Genomic DNA, 16,870 nt, shown 5'->3' with positions numbered 1-16,870 from the left:
AAAGTATGTCAAGAACATTTTTTCTGTAATGGAAACCAACTGTGGCACGTGATCATAGATTTTGGAGCAGGAGGATTTCAGTCATAATTAATACGGTCATATTAGTCTGCAATTTATTACATTGAATTCTATATATATTTTTTTTATTTAAAAAATCTTGTTGACTGTAGAAATTTTAAAATACTGCAACCCTCTGGCACCCCTGTCATTAACTGCACTGTCTTCTTCTCCTCCTCTTCCTCTAATGGGTATATTCATAGTAATGGGGCTGCAAGATTCTTGTCCCAGAGGGCCACCATTAGTGCTTGTTTAAATTTTTAACTAATAATAAAAGTATCGTGCAAAGTGGTACAATCTGCCGAACCCAAATAGCTTTTTAAATTACTGCTTGAAAGAAAGAATAACAGCTTTTAAAATGTATATAGTTGTGAATTAGTATTTAAGGGCAGTTCACAATATACTACCAAATCATTATTATTAATTGCTGACTAATTACCCAGTATTCATTAGTATTGGCTTAGGTGTTATTGTGCTACTCACTCCAGATTAGTACACACACAATTCCATCCGTCCATCCATTTTCTGTAGTGCTCATCATACACATGGTCACACAGAAGCTGGAGCCTATCCCATGGGACAAGGTGAAGGAATCCAACCCATTACAGGGCACAATCACTTACACACTGCAGGCAATTTAGAGATGCCAATCAGCCTACAACACATGTTCTTGGACTGAGGGAGGAAAGCTGAGTACCCAGAGGAAACCTGGATTCTTTGATTCAAAGAACTGAATCAAATCCCCAATCCCAGAGTTGCGAGAGAAATGTACTAAACCCTAAACTGACACAGATTCACCTCGGAGTATAGGTATTGATACCGCACTGTAATGGAATCTGCCTAAAAGTGTTGTATAAACCAAATACTTTCTTTTACATACACACACATGTAGACAGAGGTGTGTGCTTCAGTTTGGCTTCTCTTTTCCGAGCTCATGTCACAGCTGAGTGCTGAAACCAGTGAGGCAGAGTAAAACACAGTGACAGAGTGCTGTTAAACACATGCTGGCTTCCCAGTCACTCATCAGTCTTCTCTGGCCTTGGCGGCCACTCTGAACAACAAGCTCTATGCTAGTCTTTTCCTCACTTACTTATGCATACATTTATTGGTATTTTGTGTTCTGTGAGGTTTTTTTTCTTTTTTTTTCTTTTTTTTTTTGTTTTTAACCTGGTCATTTGTAATCTGATCCAAAATGTGTTCTCAGGCCTGTCGAAGACCTCGCAATAAAGACCAGGCCAGAAATGTCAAATTCATTTTACAGTAGGTAACAAGCCACATTACAAGTCCAATGTCAAAGAGGTTGTGCCAGAAAAATCAGTTACCAATAACAACTCCTGAAATGTTTGTTTACCGGGTTACAAAAACAGCAATGGTGATTGAAATACGCAAAATGTATTAACTGAATAGATAAAATGATATCAGAAGTCTTGAGATCTCTAGCTAACAATTTCTTAACTGGGTAACAAAACAATTAAGTATAAAGCCTTATCTTTCACTTCGTCACTCCTCATAGTCAGTCCTTTCAGGATTTTACAATCACAGAAATGAAAACAAAATCAAACAAACTCTTGATATTTGGACGAGCTTGCGATTTTTCAAAATTAAAGCAGATTTTCTCAAGAGTTGTGCCAAGATGTGTTGTGTGAAGTCATTACAACGTTCAGCCAAAGCCCATTTCATTTCACTTGGGTAGAAATGAGTACAGCAGAAATTTGTCTTCACTGGTAAGCATTTATAAGAATTCTGTGCTTGCAATTTTGCCAATGAGTTTATTTCTAAAAAAACAAAACAAAAAAAAAAAACACCACACAAATAACCAAGCAAGTTTTGAAAAAAGTAAAGCATGGTCATTTGTAGCTGCAACAATCACAGAAAAAACATCAATCTTAGAGCGACTGAATTATTAGTATGATATTAGATAAGAGAGATATGACATACTTTGTTACTGTATACAATACAATGTGCCAAACCCTAGAAAGTAGCAAGGACATTTAACCTAAGGGATTTAAAAGAAGGAAGAATTTAAAGGAAAATAAAGATTTACTAATAAATTATAAACAGTTTGTATATTGTCAAATACTTACAAAATTGCACACGTGTATTGCCTTGATTATTGTATATTAAGATGTAACAAATGTATATTGAGATGTACTGTAACAACTGAACTTAAAGCTGTTAAATATTAGACTTTCTTACTCTGTCATGGTCCTGATTTATCTTGTCGGTCAGGCTACTGCCAACTCCATTCTGACGCAGATGACTGAATTACTGTTACAGGATTATAACCCAGATTAATCTTATGAATATCACATAATGGAGTATTTTTAATAATCAATCCCCATATACTGGGGTTTAAATGTTGATATGGGAAGTGTAACATTACAGATAACTCAGGGCGCAGTATTTTTTGCTGACATCTTTTCATAACAAAGTTTTCTTTTCTCTTGAGTGTTTTCAAAGGGGTGTGTGTGTATGTGTGTGTGTTGAGGGATTACGGGGGTTCAGGAATTTCTCTGTGGTTTGGTCTTAAATAAATCCATGTCATACTCCGTTCACTGTTGATTAAGGAGGCCACAAGCTTTATGTATATTCTATATTCTACTATATTCTATAAATTTTTATATATGCATATATTCTAATGTATTTAAATTCTCCTGGTTTTATAGTATATAGACAAACACAAAACCCACACAGCCACATGTTAGATCTAGTATAAAGCTCCTTCTGATTCTGATGCTTTTACTGTATGCTGTCAGGTTTCTAGGAACGTATGGATTCTTTTACTGTGGTATTGAGCAGTATATTTTTTTCACTGTCCTTCTGAGTTCATACCGATGACAGGAAATATGCCGATGTTTCTGTACTGATGCTAAGGCTTTTGATTCAATGCTGGCATGACTGCTCAGCATCAGGAGATCATGTGAAATAGAAACAGAAGTGCCCTCAGGTGGCCAGTAGAGGTACTGCATATGATTTGTATGAATTTAAGAATGTGAAAACATTTTGTGTAGTTGTACACATTCTGTACACAATCCCAACCATGGCTTTATTTTATTTTTTTTTCTGTTTGTCTCAATCTCCACCCATAATCAATCAGAAGATTGATAAGGGACATGAAGGCTCACAAAGTGCTTCAAATCAGTCTTATTGACCCAGACATGTGCACCCATATCTTATGAGCATGGGAATATCATTCAGGAACAATAGAGTAACCCGGACATATAAATATAGCTGCAGGAAAGTGTGTCAGCGTGGGTAAGAATGTCAATGGCAGCTCATGTCGAGGAAATTCAACAACAAATAAGACCATTCTTAGCTTGGATGTTTCCAGATAAGCAGAGGAGACGGTGAGAGGCGTCTACCATCCCCTTCCTTGTTCCTCTTCCTTCATCTCTTGGCCAGGCACTCTTCCTGATTTCTCAGTGTTCCCAGATCATCATCATTCCTGATATGAGTAATGGCACGTTTCTGAATTTTATCAAAGCATCTCTCGCTTACCTTTAATGCATATGTGCACTTTCTTGTTTAGTTTGTGTGTGTGTCTGAATGCGTACGTGTGAGATGGCATACTGCCCAGTGTAGTAACCCATTGACCCTTATCTTGGCTCTCCAATACCTTCATGCCCTTGCAATCACTTTCACACACTTCTTTATCGTCTTTGTCTTACAGAACTTTCTTTCTTCTCTTCTGTTTCTTCACATGCCTGGCAAGCCAGGCTTGCTTTGTTTTTGGAGATGGTACTGATTTTTAAACCTAACATAACCTAACCTAAGAACCCTTACATCATTTATTAATGATGATGATATTAATGATGTAGAAATGACTGCAGAAAATTAATAGCATTGTTTGTTCTAAATAAAAATCACACTAGAACCTTGTAAATAACATTTTAATTGAAAACATATAATGGAAAAAATTACTGATAAACCGAAAAAGATTTTTTTAAATGAATGCAAACAAATGTCAAGAAAATGTAATGTTTTAAGATGACATTCAAGAAAAAATTAATTTCATTATTTAGGTATTTATTTCCTACCCATTGTTGGGAAAACATACTTGCTGTATTTAACAGTGTCCTGTTTCACTGAGGTATAAATCTGAGATTGCACATGTGTTAAATCAATCCATCCATCCGAGAGCTTTCAGTAGTACTTCAGCTATGCAAACAAGGTATTGCTAATATTTAAAAAAGAAAAGATTTTTTTTTTTTTAATAAAAAAACTACTTTACAAAAACTATGAACACTACGTGGAACAATTATTGGCAAAAATATTATAAAAAGTGAATAAATATGTAGAATGATGTAAGTATTTATCTGGGAGTAAAAGCATTATTTCAATCACGCATGCAATGGAAAAAAAAATCTAGAATATGCAAAAGAGATGAAAAACACCAGTCTTTTTATTCAGCCAGTGATTTTTCAGCCTCAGAATGCAGCCAAACAATATCTATCATTTCTATCCTTCCAGACATGGAGATAAGATGCTCTCCTTAGACATTATAAATTGGCTTGAGATAGTGGGACTGTAAGTTTTCTATCCTGACTTGTCAGTTTGAGTCAGCTATAACAAATTTGTGTTTATATACAGTATGGATTGATGTGGGTGCAAAACAAAACGGTGGTAAGGACCGACTTGTGTCTGAATTTTCTGAGCTTGATTAGCTGGACCGGGTAAACAGATAAACACAATTTGACACACAAACAGCCTGTAAACACACACACACACCTCAGAATATGCTATTACATAATATAAACTGTCTGCTTGTATAAATGTTGTTGAATGTTGTTAATACAGGGAACACTTGTTCGGGTCATCATTTTCAGGAGTGTGTCCAGACTTTTTTCTTGTTCTGATGAACTTACTTTGAACTGTTTGAGGGGATGTTTAAGCACAATGTGTACTCAATATTAGTGTTACAAGCTGACACACACACATACACTCTTCCTTTCTCTTTCTTTATTCAAGACAATGTTTAGGATTCCATCCACAATCCTTCATAAACATATTGGTTTTTTTGTTGTTGCTGTTTTTTTTTCCTTCTTAGCAAAGTCTCTTCCTGTAGATCTTTCCAGATGTTGCTTGTTTGCTTGCCCCTCAGCAGTTATGTTCCTGTGGTCCAATGTGTAAATGTGTGTGCACTGTTGGTGGGTCTTCTCCCTCATTACCCCCTGGACTGTTTCAGGCTATGAGCAGAGCCAAGTCATGGTCATGGAGCTCTCCCTGAGGATTACATCACTGGGGGCTTTAATCGACCTGGTATACAATGCAGTGCTGGCTGAAATCCAGGCACAGGGGGCCCTTCTATCAGCTCTAATAAATAACATTCACTGGCCTCGGCTGGGAGTGCTCTTTTTTATTGTTAGGGGACGTGCATGCGAGGATCCAGTTAAGCACAGAATAACTAGGTCACATGAAACAAGAGTGAGTGAGATGATTAGGACATGATGTCTTATTAAAAAAATAGAAAAGTTTTTTAAGGTTTTTTTTTTACATACATCATAAAGCAATGTTTCATTGCATAAAAAGTACATATCATAACATGATGCACACATTCATTAATTCATCTTGGAGCGTTTGTTGACTTTCATCTCGATAGGAGTTTTGGCCTAAAGTGCTGAAAGCAATTATAACGAACACAGTACGCACGACCATAAATTGTGAGGCTTAACCGCCATGTTTACCTTAATAAGTTTAACAGGACGTTTGCAGATCCCCTGAGTAAAGACCTGAGCTTTTGAAGGTGAAATAACTTTATTTACACAAGAAAACCTTCCAAGCCGCTCTGGACCGAAAAGAAGTGACGAGAACCTTTTAACCTCATATTTTCACATGAAAAAGTTCTTCCATGTGTTTTTTTCCCCACCACCTCTAAAGGCAGTACAAGGGGGAGAATTTTGCTGAAATGAAGTGAGTGGAAAGCTAAATGAGCTGCTTATGATGTGACGGCTCTAGTCTCTGGGCCAGATAGGCCAGATGTGTTCATAGTGCAGCAATGCGGTGTGTATTCCTGAAAGTATGTGTGTTTAGATTTTTGTCTATGTAGTATTCTTAACAAAAGAAGAGTGACGAAGTTTTCTGTTTTGCTTTGACAAGGTCCGACTTTTGATGGCTAGATGACTGAATCAGAACATCTCCAAAATAGCAGGGCTTGTTGGGTGTTCCTAATATGCAGTGATTAGTACCTACCAAAAGTGCTCCAAAGAAGGACAACCGGTCAACTAGTGACAGGGTCATGGTGCCCAAAGCTTACTGATGCAAGTTGGGAGCAAAATCTAGTCAGTCTAATCCAGTCCAATAGAAGAACAACTGTAGCCCTAATTACTGAAAAAGTTAATGCTGACTCTGATAGAAAGGTTTTGGAACACACACCATCACAGCTCGCGATGCAGACTGGTCATTTGCAGCACAAGGGGGACTCGAACAATACGACAGGTGGTATTAATGTTTTTGACTGACTGGGGTATAAGACAATAATACACCAATAATAAATCATCAGGATGAGAATCAACTACAACTGCATTTAGGCAAGACTTGGTTTAAGTGTTTTATGAAATAGAATGGAATGGAGCTATTACAGCAAAATAGACTGGTGTGATCCCGTTTTCACCTTTATGTTCAATTTCCTATGTTCTAAAAAGTCATGATTTCATGGTAAAAAACTTTGTCCATTTCAATCACTGACAAACACCTTAATGAAAGTCTCACTATGTTATTTTTTGATAAACATACAATTTTTTATTATTATTAGGCTTAGATTATCAAGGAGTGATGTCAATACAAGTCTGGTGAATAGCTCATAGAAAGTATAATGTATTAAAACAATCTGTTAAAGACGCCATGTTAATTCAAGACTACATTATTATCAGACTATACTCTGACAAATCAGATGCAAGAATGTAAATGCTATAATCCATAATTAATGTCCGCGTATCCTCACCTTTGGGGTTCGATTTCAGTCTCCACCCTGTTTTTGTGTACAGGTAGGTTGCACGTTCTCCCCATGCTTCGGGGCTTCCTCCGGGTACTCTGGTTTCACCCTCCAGTATAAAGAGGTGTGCGTTCCTTCTCTACAACATTAGAAGGATTCGGCCAAAACACTAATGCTTTCGTACAAAGCCAAAAATGTACCAGCTCACTCTTACCTCAAAGCCCTCATCACTCCTCACACTGCACCTCGCTCCCTCAGATCTTCCAGCACTGCTCGACTGGTCCCATCATCTCTCAGGGTAAAAGGTAGGTATACAAAAAGTCTCTCTTCTGTTCTGGCACCAAGGGCATGGAATGAACTTCTCCTAGGTGTCCAGACAGCTGAGTCACTGACTATCTTCAAACGACGGTTGAAGACCTACTACTTCTTGAAATAATTGAACTAGAAATTTCTCCCCTGTTTGTTGTATGTGTGTATTTATTAAAAAAAAAGTGTTTTAGGCTCATTGTATCTTAAGTCTGTAGCCTAGTGAACCAGAGCTACTGCATTCAATGATAGAGACTTGAAAGAACGTTTGTACGTCGCTTTGAATAAGGGCATATGCCAAATGCTGTAAATGTAAATGTGTGATTGTGACCTATGATGTATTAGCACCCTGTCTGTGGTGTCCTCTTCCTTGTCTCCTGGAACAGATTCCAGCTTCCCTGCAACCCAATGTAGCAGTACAGAAAATCGGTGAATGAATGTCTAAGGCACGTCACGATGTTTTAGTAAGAAATGAAGTGCTCTGGTAGTGAAGTCAAAAATGTCACTTTGCACTTGATGTGTCTGATGTAATGATGAACATTTTGCACCGCTTTAACTTTATATGCTTATGTTCTTATAGGCAGTGGATATAAATATCTACATGCCTCTGTTAACAGTGCAGGTATGTATTGCGTTTTTTATGTTATAACATAGAACACAATATAAGTGAGAGGTTTCAGGGTGAAAGAATTGGGAAAGAAAAACACCTAAAGTAACCTAGTTGCATAAATGCACACTCTGTAACTAATACCTTAACTAATATCTTTTTGCTTGTAATAGTGCACTTTGTCTATTTGGTAAGAATCTATTAAATTAGTATTTCTTGATCTGGCAATTGTATTCCATTCTTCCTTCCAAAAAATGCTCCATATGTATCAAATTACTCCAGACATCTTCATATCTCCTGTTTTCAGCCCTCTGTTTTAAATCCTTTCATTGGTTTTCAAAACGATTTAGCTCTGGGCTGTGCCTGGGCCATTCCAATGTGTTTATCTTCTTCTTCTGAAGGCCTGAGCTGCTTAATAAGTAACACTAGAGATAGTTGTTTTGGATCACCTCTCCATGCAATTCCTTATAAATTCTTTATATGTATCTGCATACAAAGCACTTTCTTCCTTCCTGTCTTTCTTTTTTTCCCTTCAAATTAGCGGAAAGGCAATGAATTTTATATTTGGATGTCATATTCGGTCAGTGGCGATAACAAAACTGTTTAGTTAAGTCACTTGGTGATCTTCAATTGATCCTGAGACCGTCCTACACAGTGTGTATTCCTACTTCACACTCGGTGTTCCCAGGACAGACACACGCATTCGTTCACACCTAGGTGTAATTTAGCATAGACAGTCCATATACAGTATGGGCATGTTTTTGTAAGGTGCAAAAGAAACCAGAGAACCCAAAGGAAGACTACACTAAACAAATGGAGAACAATGTGTGTCAATAATACAGGAACAAATCTTTTTTAGTAGTATGCAGTGAAATATTTTTCTTTTTATGTGGCTTAAATGGAAAATTCTTTCAAATCATTGTGTGTTCTATTCACTTCTATTTCCTTAAAAGATTCCAATCCTAATTCTTGGAGTAATTCATGCTTCCAGTAATTTTAAAGTTAATATAAATATTACTGCAAGATCACATCTGTACCCAAATATAGTGGTGATTTAGATCTTATTTTGGATTAAATGTACAGTATGTTTTGACATGACGGCACTCAGGACAATTTACTATACCTGTAAATTTCAGATAACTGTTACTGGAATACACTCCCAAAACTTTACATAAACAGACTCACAACACACTCACTGTATTTATTCACTTAGATTCTCTGTGTCTACTTTTATGACTTAGTTGAGGTTTTAGGTCGTATTTATAATGTAAATAATAATATAAATATCTAGAAAACTCAAAAGAGTTCACAAACTTGTGCACCGCTGTGTTCATGTCTAACATGAAATGTATTTGCCTTACAGATGAAACTTGGCTATTAACGATGCTTGGGTTTTTTTCTCCTCTAACTTAGCCTGCAGTCTATATTCACATACACTGTAATATCTTCAACATTTATGTTGACAGCCCGAATAAAGCAGGAGGGAGAGGAACGAGTCCATACAGGAGAGAGGAAATTAGAAACATGTTTTTGTTTTGGCTCTCTTACCACAAAAAGGAAAAAAGAATACTTGGAAAAGCTCTTGGTGTGTAAGTCTGTTTGCTTATGTTGGTAAATGATGAGAGATCTTTATTTGGAGTTGTTCAAGATTGTGTTTGGAGCTGTTGATGGTAATTTAACAGCTTATATCATGCCAATTAAAGCTTCTTCTTTGTGTTCCATAATCATTGTCTTTTTTTTTTTTTTTTTTTTTTAATCAACAAATAAATGATTTCAGGTAAAGTACTAAGTGGGTGGGAAATAATCCACATTTGAGATGTGCCAAAACCTACAAAGTAAATAGTGCATGCTGTGTGGTAAACAGAGCTTGAATTATTCCCTATGCCAAGTCCAGTGAAACAATGATTAAACAAAGTTTCCTTATCCGGAGTTCCAGCCTTCAGGTTTGAGAACTGCACGCTCTTTGATTGAAGCAAACATATAAAAGGAAAAACAAAACAACTTGAATCAACAGGGCACTCGTATTTACGTTGTTGTATGGTTTGTCTGCATGTGCAGATATCACCTATGTTCCGTACGCTAAATCTGTACGGAATATTTGAACAAATAATGTCATAACAGCTTTCGGTATTCATTCTTGAGAGTGAAGGGTAAACAATTTATCCTCATACCATATGATTAGACAAAGCTGGAGCTGAGAGCCTCGCTTTCTTTCTAAAGGAGACTAGATGTGGTTACTACCTCTGTATGTGTAGCAAGGCTTTATCTCATACTTGGCCCCAAGTTTGCAATATTTTGTCGTTAGGATTTGAATTGCAATGAATCCTGTCTGTTTCTGTTTAGTTTAGTGACAAGTAAGGGCATTTGGCCTTAAACAGTAAAAGCCTGAGATGTTGGGTGCATCCAAGATTACATACTTATTCATTGTTGGTGGTATAAATAGTGAGTGGTGTGTTCACACTAAAAGTTCCAACAAGAAGAGGACAAAGTTCATTTCAAGTACCCACATGATGCACGTTGGATTCGCCGTGTTTGGATGACAATGTAGGTTCACAAAGCCATGAGCATTAACAGTAAAACAACATCCGCCATTGTTAATGTTGTGTTTGTGTTTGCCGCTGCTGCGCTAACGTTGCTGGGAAAGATGAGACGTATACAGTGACGTATACAGTGACACTTGGCTCTGTGATGGCTCTCTAGCCTATGGACAGACAAACCGGTTCTTAGAAGGATCGCCAGTGGAACCAACATCGAACCAGCACCAGCACTAGCTCTGAACCTGCACCTGGTTCTTTCTGGTGGAAAAGGGGCATTATTGTTTTAGCTTTGCTTATGTAGAAGTAGAGAAGTTGGGCTACGAGATGCGGGATGCTGATGCGGGATGGGAGCAAAATTTGCACTCGGGTAGGCCCAGGTTTTGTGAAGCCAGATAGTTGATATAAAATAAGAACAGACAATATTACTCAGGATTGCAATTTTGTACTTGGGTAGTATATTATTTAACATGGTAAAATGACAAAAATTTCTTTAGATGGAAAATAGCTTTCATGCAGACAAACTATGTAAATAAAGCCATTCTGGTATTTTGTCTGAGCTGGAGAGCACTTTCATTGTAACACATTTGTTTCAGTGTTGATGAATACTAGCCCATGACTTTATTGCCTGTTTTCTCTTTTGTCCCAGATTATCACATCATTTAAACACACTTAAAAATAAATAAAAAAAAACTTTCTGTTCTTCAGATTGTAGTCAATCACATAAAGTCTGAAATAACTGGGTGATCTAATACTTAACATATGTGATTGAAAGTCAAATTTTGCTAGGAGAGAGGATTGAGGGAAGACAGCACCTCTTTAGACCTGCCTCCGGGTGCAAAATTGTTTGCCACCGTCTCCATCTCTCTAAGACACGTTTCAGCTTTAGGTAAGGTAAAAATTTACAGGAGAGAAATGGTTGTTAAGAATTGTTAAGATCAATACAAGCTCTTCAACCATTTCTTTTTTTTTTTTTTTGGTGAAATATCTTGTTTCAAACCGCCTATGTTGTGGGAATGACAAAGTTCAAGTTTAATGCAGTTTGGAAATTTTATGGATTTCTGTGGCTCTTATGAACACACTGACCTAAACATTTATGGTGCTCTGAGCAGAGGCTCCCTGTTTATCCATGTATGGATAAACAGTATGATGCATGATAACCATATATGATGCTGTAATGTCAACTATTTGGGAGATTCATAGCCTTTGTAAATTAATTAAAAATGACCTTTTCCCTGGTCAACCTTAAAGGTACCAAATTATCAAGGGAACTTCCCGAAATGAGATGACTTTCTCAGTGTTCTAAATGTTCTTTCTACCCCTGAGCTTCTTTTCTTTCTTTCCCTCAATTTTACAATTCTTTCGGTTCCTCGAAGAACTGACGTCTCAGTGTGGTTCTGCTCTATTACCGGTGCAGATCCATGTCTGTGCACAAAGTGAGGTATTCAGATAGCTTAGAAAAAGGTGCAGCCAGGTGCAGCACATGTAGGATGATTACCTGTGCGAGATCTTTTGATATAAGCCAATGCAGGTGGACACAGATTTGTCAGAGAGGGCAGTTTTGCGATGTTACAAAATTATGAACAGGTAATGTTTAGGGGTGAAATGAGAGAGAAGATGGGGGAAAAAAAAGATTGTCGTGACTGATTTTTGTTTAGTTTGTTGTACCATTTCACAGTATGACATTCCAAATCTCTCTTATATGTGGTTTAAGGTAGCAATGATGTTCCTAGTATACAGTAGGGTTAAGAATTATTGTCACACATCAAATAATATAACCTTTTCCGGAATAATGATTCATTCTACCAGGGTGTATTCCTGCCTTGTGTTCCTGCTACAGTATTCAGATCCGTTGATGAAAATTTAAATATTCTTGAGTGTTATTCAGTTGGCTCATATATTTAGGCAAATCAAATATAATAGAAATTGCTGTGTAATGTTTTATTTTACACAAACATGCTTTTATGATGCCAATAATTATGGAGGACACCGTATAAAGGAATACGAATGGCTACAACTAGTCTGACATCTAGCCCGGACTCCATTAGATCTTTATGGTCTTGAGGAGAGTTTCTTTCACTTTCATCTCATCTGAGAACTCTGGTGCCTTCCACTGAATGAGAGAATGTGGAAGCTCTCGCAAAACTCTCTCTAGCTCTGGTTATCTTTGCACATGGCTTGAATTGAATTAACTATGAATTGTGGCTCCTGATAAGAGGTGAAATAAGAATATTTCAAACTGAAACTCATCCCCAGTATGCTTGCATTAAATTTAGCCAAATATCACAAAGGTTAGCACGTTCGCCTCACACCTCCAGGGTCGGGGTTCGATTCCCGCCTCAGCCTTGTGTGTGTGGAGTTTGCATGTTCTCCTCGTGCCTCGGGGGTTTCCTCCGGGTACTCCGGTTTCCTCCCCCGGTCCAAAGACATGCATGGTTGGTTGATTGGCATCTCTGGAAAATTGTCCCTGGTGTGTGATTGCGTGAGTGAATGAGAGTGTGTGTGTGCCCTGCGATGGGTTGGCACTCCGTCCAGGGTGTATCCTGCCTTGATGCCCGATGACGCCTGAGATAGGCACAGGCTCCCCGTGACCCGAGGTAGTTCGGATAAGCGGTAGAAGATGAATGAATGAATGAAAATATCACAAAATATCACATAAGTCAAACTATCAAAGAACCCGGGTATTACAACACTATGGTCACACTGGCCCCTTTAAACTATGACATTTCTGGGAAAGCACATGTCCTGTCTTAGTTTTTTCCCCCCGATGAATGACTCATAGTGTTGCTCCCCAGTGAGTGGGTGGACAAGGCTGAGCCACTTGTATTGTGTTTCAGTGTGGTGGGTTTTCTGGGTCAGTAGATCTGACAGCAGGAAATTAATTAGAAAATAATTAGAAAGAAGGTAATGTCAGAGACAGAACTCTGTAGGAGAACTTCTGGTTGGTTCCGACTAATTTCTATAGTCTTGTGCACGCCATTGTGATGTTTGAAGATTACAATGCTAAAACCTTGCATGCAGATTATTAAGCAGTAGTTCATAAAGGAATTTTGCAGATAAAGTAACAACTTGTTTTTTTTTTTTATTTACTATTACTGTTTTCAACCATAACTTCTCTGCAACCAGCAGGCAATCCCACATCTGCCCAACTCATGTGCAGTAATTGCTTTGACAAAAATAGACTGTGTTCATATTTGCCAGCTGTCATTTTTTAAAGCATGTGACATAAGTATGTTTCTAGCATTTAATAACACAACACCGATGACAAGTGTAAATGAAGTTATCATTATACTGGCACCGAATACATGTAATGCATAGTTAAAGTAATGTTATGAAATATTTGGATAGGAATCCCAGTTTGTGTGTGAGTGTGCCTTAAAGTGAGTAAAAGTGAGTGTGGTTGCAAGACAAGGTCTTATTTACTCATTGGCCCTTGGGTACTAAAGCAGTTGGATCGTATTTCTTATTGCAGGAGGCCTCTTCTAAACATGCCAAACAGAGAAAGGGAAACAGAGGACACAGATATGTCCACAGGAGACCTTCTGTTTTTTTTTGCTTTCCATTCCACATACATTCATATTAACACACACACACACACAATAATTTGAAAACTCATACAAATAAACATACTCTATACTGTATATCCATACAACCCAATAATGATGATCAGTGTAATCTAGTATATCTGAGTGCCTTGCTATAAATATTATTTGACTCTTGTTTAGCTGCTAGACTCACTGACTCTACCATGATTGACACCTCCTTGTGTTTGGGGTTAAGTGTGTGTGTCTGTCTGTCGTCTGTCTCACCCTCTCGGTATTCCCACCTTCCAGAAAGTGGTAGACAGGTGCAAGTTCATATAACATTTCTGTACTTTTTCTCTGTCTCTCATTCCTGCTACTTAGTCATCTCATGGTAGAGTCTTATATCCAGCTTACTTTCTTAGATCAGCTTTTCCAGCATCAAAGAACTTATCTGAGCCAAAGATACAGGGTAACATGATAATATGACAGCGAGCTCATATCCCTCAGATATAGATGGGAAAGTTCTCGGCTATTAGCCAGGCTTGTGAAAGCGTAGCTTCCATAACTCCTCTGGAGATGAAGGTCATTATACAGTGCTATAAATATTGTCAAGGTACTGTTTAATTCTAGCCATATTTCTGATCCTTGCCTACGTTCATGCGAGCACCCTTGTAAACACAGCATATTATCAATGTAAGGTAATTAAGATAGTTAGCTGCAATGTTGTCATACTAAACACAATCATCTACAGAGTTGGTGGCAACCTTGTTAAATTTCTTTATTAAAATGTTAACCTTGTTAACTTTCTTTATTTATTTGCTATTCTTAGACAATAAATAACACAAATATATATTTTTAACCAAAATCATTTACTTGCTCGTAGAATTCTGGGATCTCTAAATCTACAATTATTTGGAAGGAATGAAAGATCAATTCTTTTTTTCATAAAACCACAAAAATAAGTTAGAAGATGATTTTTCTAGACATTACTGGAAACTTGACTGGAATCAGGTTATGTAGTTAGTTAAAACTAAAATAGAGCTTATTGTTAACAGAATTGTTTAAAATGAAGCTAAGAACGTATAAGAATGTCTAAGAATATTTTAGCATGGTGCCGGACCTGTGATGCTGTCGGACTGTTTTTGTTTTCTCTCTCCAGAGGCCCTGGGAATCCTGTTGGTTGGGAACATAGCGTAATGTTCTCTAAGAAGTATCAAGAGATTAAAATTAAAATACGGCTTTCTCTGCCAAGTAGCTAAAACACGATTGTGGTTGGATCCTCCTACAGCACAATGATCCAAAACATACATCCAAGTTCACACAAAAATGGTTCAATGACCAGAGAATCAAGCTCTTGACATGATCATCACAGTCCCCAACATAATCTTTATTGAAAACCTGGCAAGAGCTGAAGGGGGAGGGAACATAAGATTGAACCTTGGACCCTGGTGGATCTGGAAACATTTTGTATTGAGAAGTGATCTCAGATTCCTTGTTCTGTATTGTAATCTAATGAAACATTATAGGAGAAGACTCAGTGCTGTTATGCTTGCAGAGGAAAATTGGACAACATGCTAAATGCAAATGGAGTTTAAATAAACATTAGAAATGTCTTGTGTTCAGTCAATAATTTAGAATGTTTTTAATCAACTTTTTTTCCCATTTTCTAAACATGCCAATAATTAAGAAGCTGATCATATTTAATCTAGGTACTGATTAGTGTATACTGTCCAGTTCTAGACAGTGTATTAATTTCCCTTATTCCTTCCACTTTTGCTGGAAATCTCTCTTTTAAGCAGCATACATGAATGACTGTATTTACATAAGTGAGTATACATCGTGTTCCTAAGGAAAGATGGAAGATCCTGCATGTTAGACCAAAGTGAGTTGCACAGAGAATTCAGAATTGATTAAGTGTTTTTGTAATGATTGTGTAGGGTCCAAAATAGCTGTTGATGAGTGGTGTTAGTTAATGGATATCTGATTGCATTTTCCATTACACCCGTATGCTCAGTTGGGCAAAATGTCTATAGGTCAGTATGAGAGTGGCTCACATGAAATTGATCAATATTTATTACATATTAGTCATTTCTCATTTGCCCTTCAAATAGATTATCACCCTAACATACCAAAAAAAAAAAAAACTAGAACAACAACAATTTCTTTCGCAACTAGATTGTGCAAGGGTTTCTTTTACATCTCCCTAGTGATTCTTTCTCGTTTGCTTTGGCATCTTTGGTTAGTGCTATTATTTCTGGACTCAAGATTTCAAATTGAACTCAGCAATCAAGCCTGAGCTTGAGAATTCAAATGTAAATCTTTGGTTTATTTTTCTGGGCTTGTGTGATTAAATCCAAATTCTGTCCCCTAAATAGGGCCGCTTCGCAAATTATGCACACAATAACACTCAGACACTATACACATTTCACAAGTTATTGTGTTTGTCAAGGCAAATCTATCATTCTCCATAGTTCTGTAATCCTTTTGTAAAAACAGAAAGTTGAAGGTGCAATTAACTGCCCTCAACTTCAGTATTTCATGTTATAGGATTGTTTTGCTTTGTGAGTCACCATGTTAAAACCAAAACAGACTATCTTAACACAACCATTTTTCAGCTTAACAAATACCGGCTGCAATACAATAACTGATATTTTGGAAAGTTACATAAAGACAGAAACTCTTTCAGTGATTTTTCAAAGAGACAAATCCTTCATGGAGTTTGGAAGTCTTGCTAATGTGTTCCGTATGCATGCTTTTTATCATTAGTTTGTTCATCTGGGTCAGATTGCGTATATTTCTTTATCAAATGGACCAAGCGTTCTTTCAACGCGGCCTAAAAACATCACTTGACTCCCAAGATTGTCAGCTCTGATTAAAACAACCTGTGTATTCATCAATTCCTTTCCTGTCT

Source organism: Tachysurus vachellii, chromosome 3 (assembly GCF_030014155.1).
Source record: "Tachysurus vachellii isolate PV-2020 chromosome 3, HZAU_Pvac_v1, whole genome shotgun sequence".
Taxonomy (NCBI): Eukaryota; Metazoa; Chordata; class Actinopteri; order Siluriformes; family Bagridae; genus Tachysurus; species Tachysurus vachellii.
The sequence above is the reverse complement of the archived record's forward strand: the minus strand, read 5'-3'. Positions refer to the sequence as shown.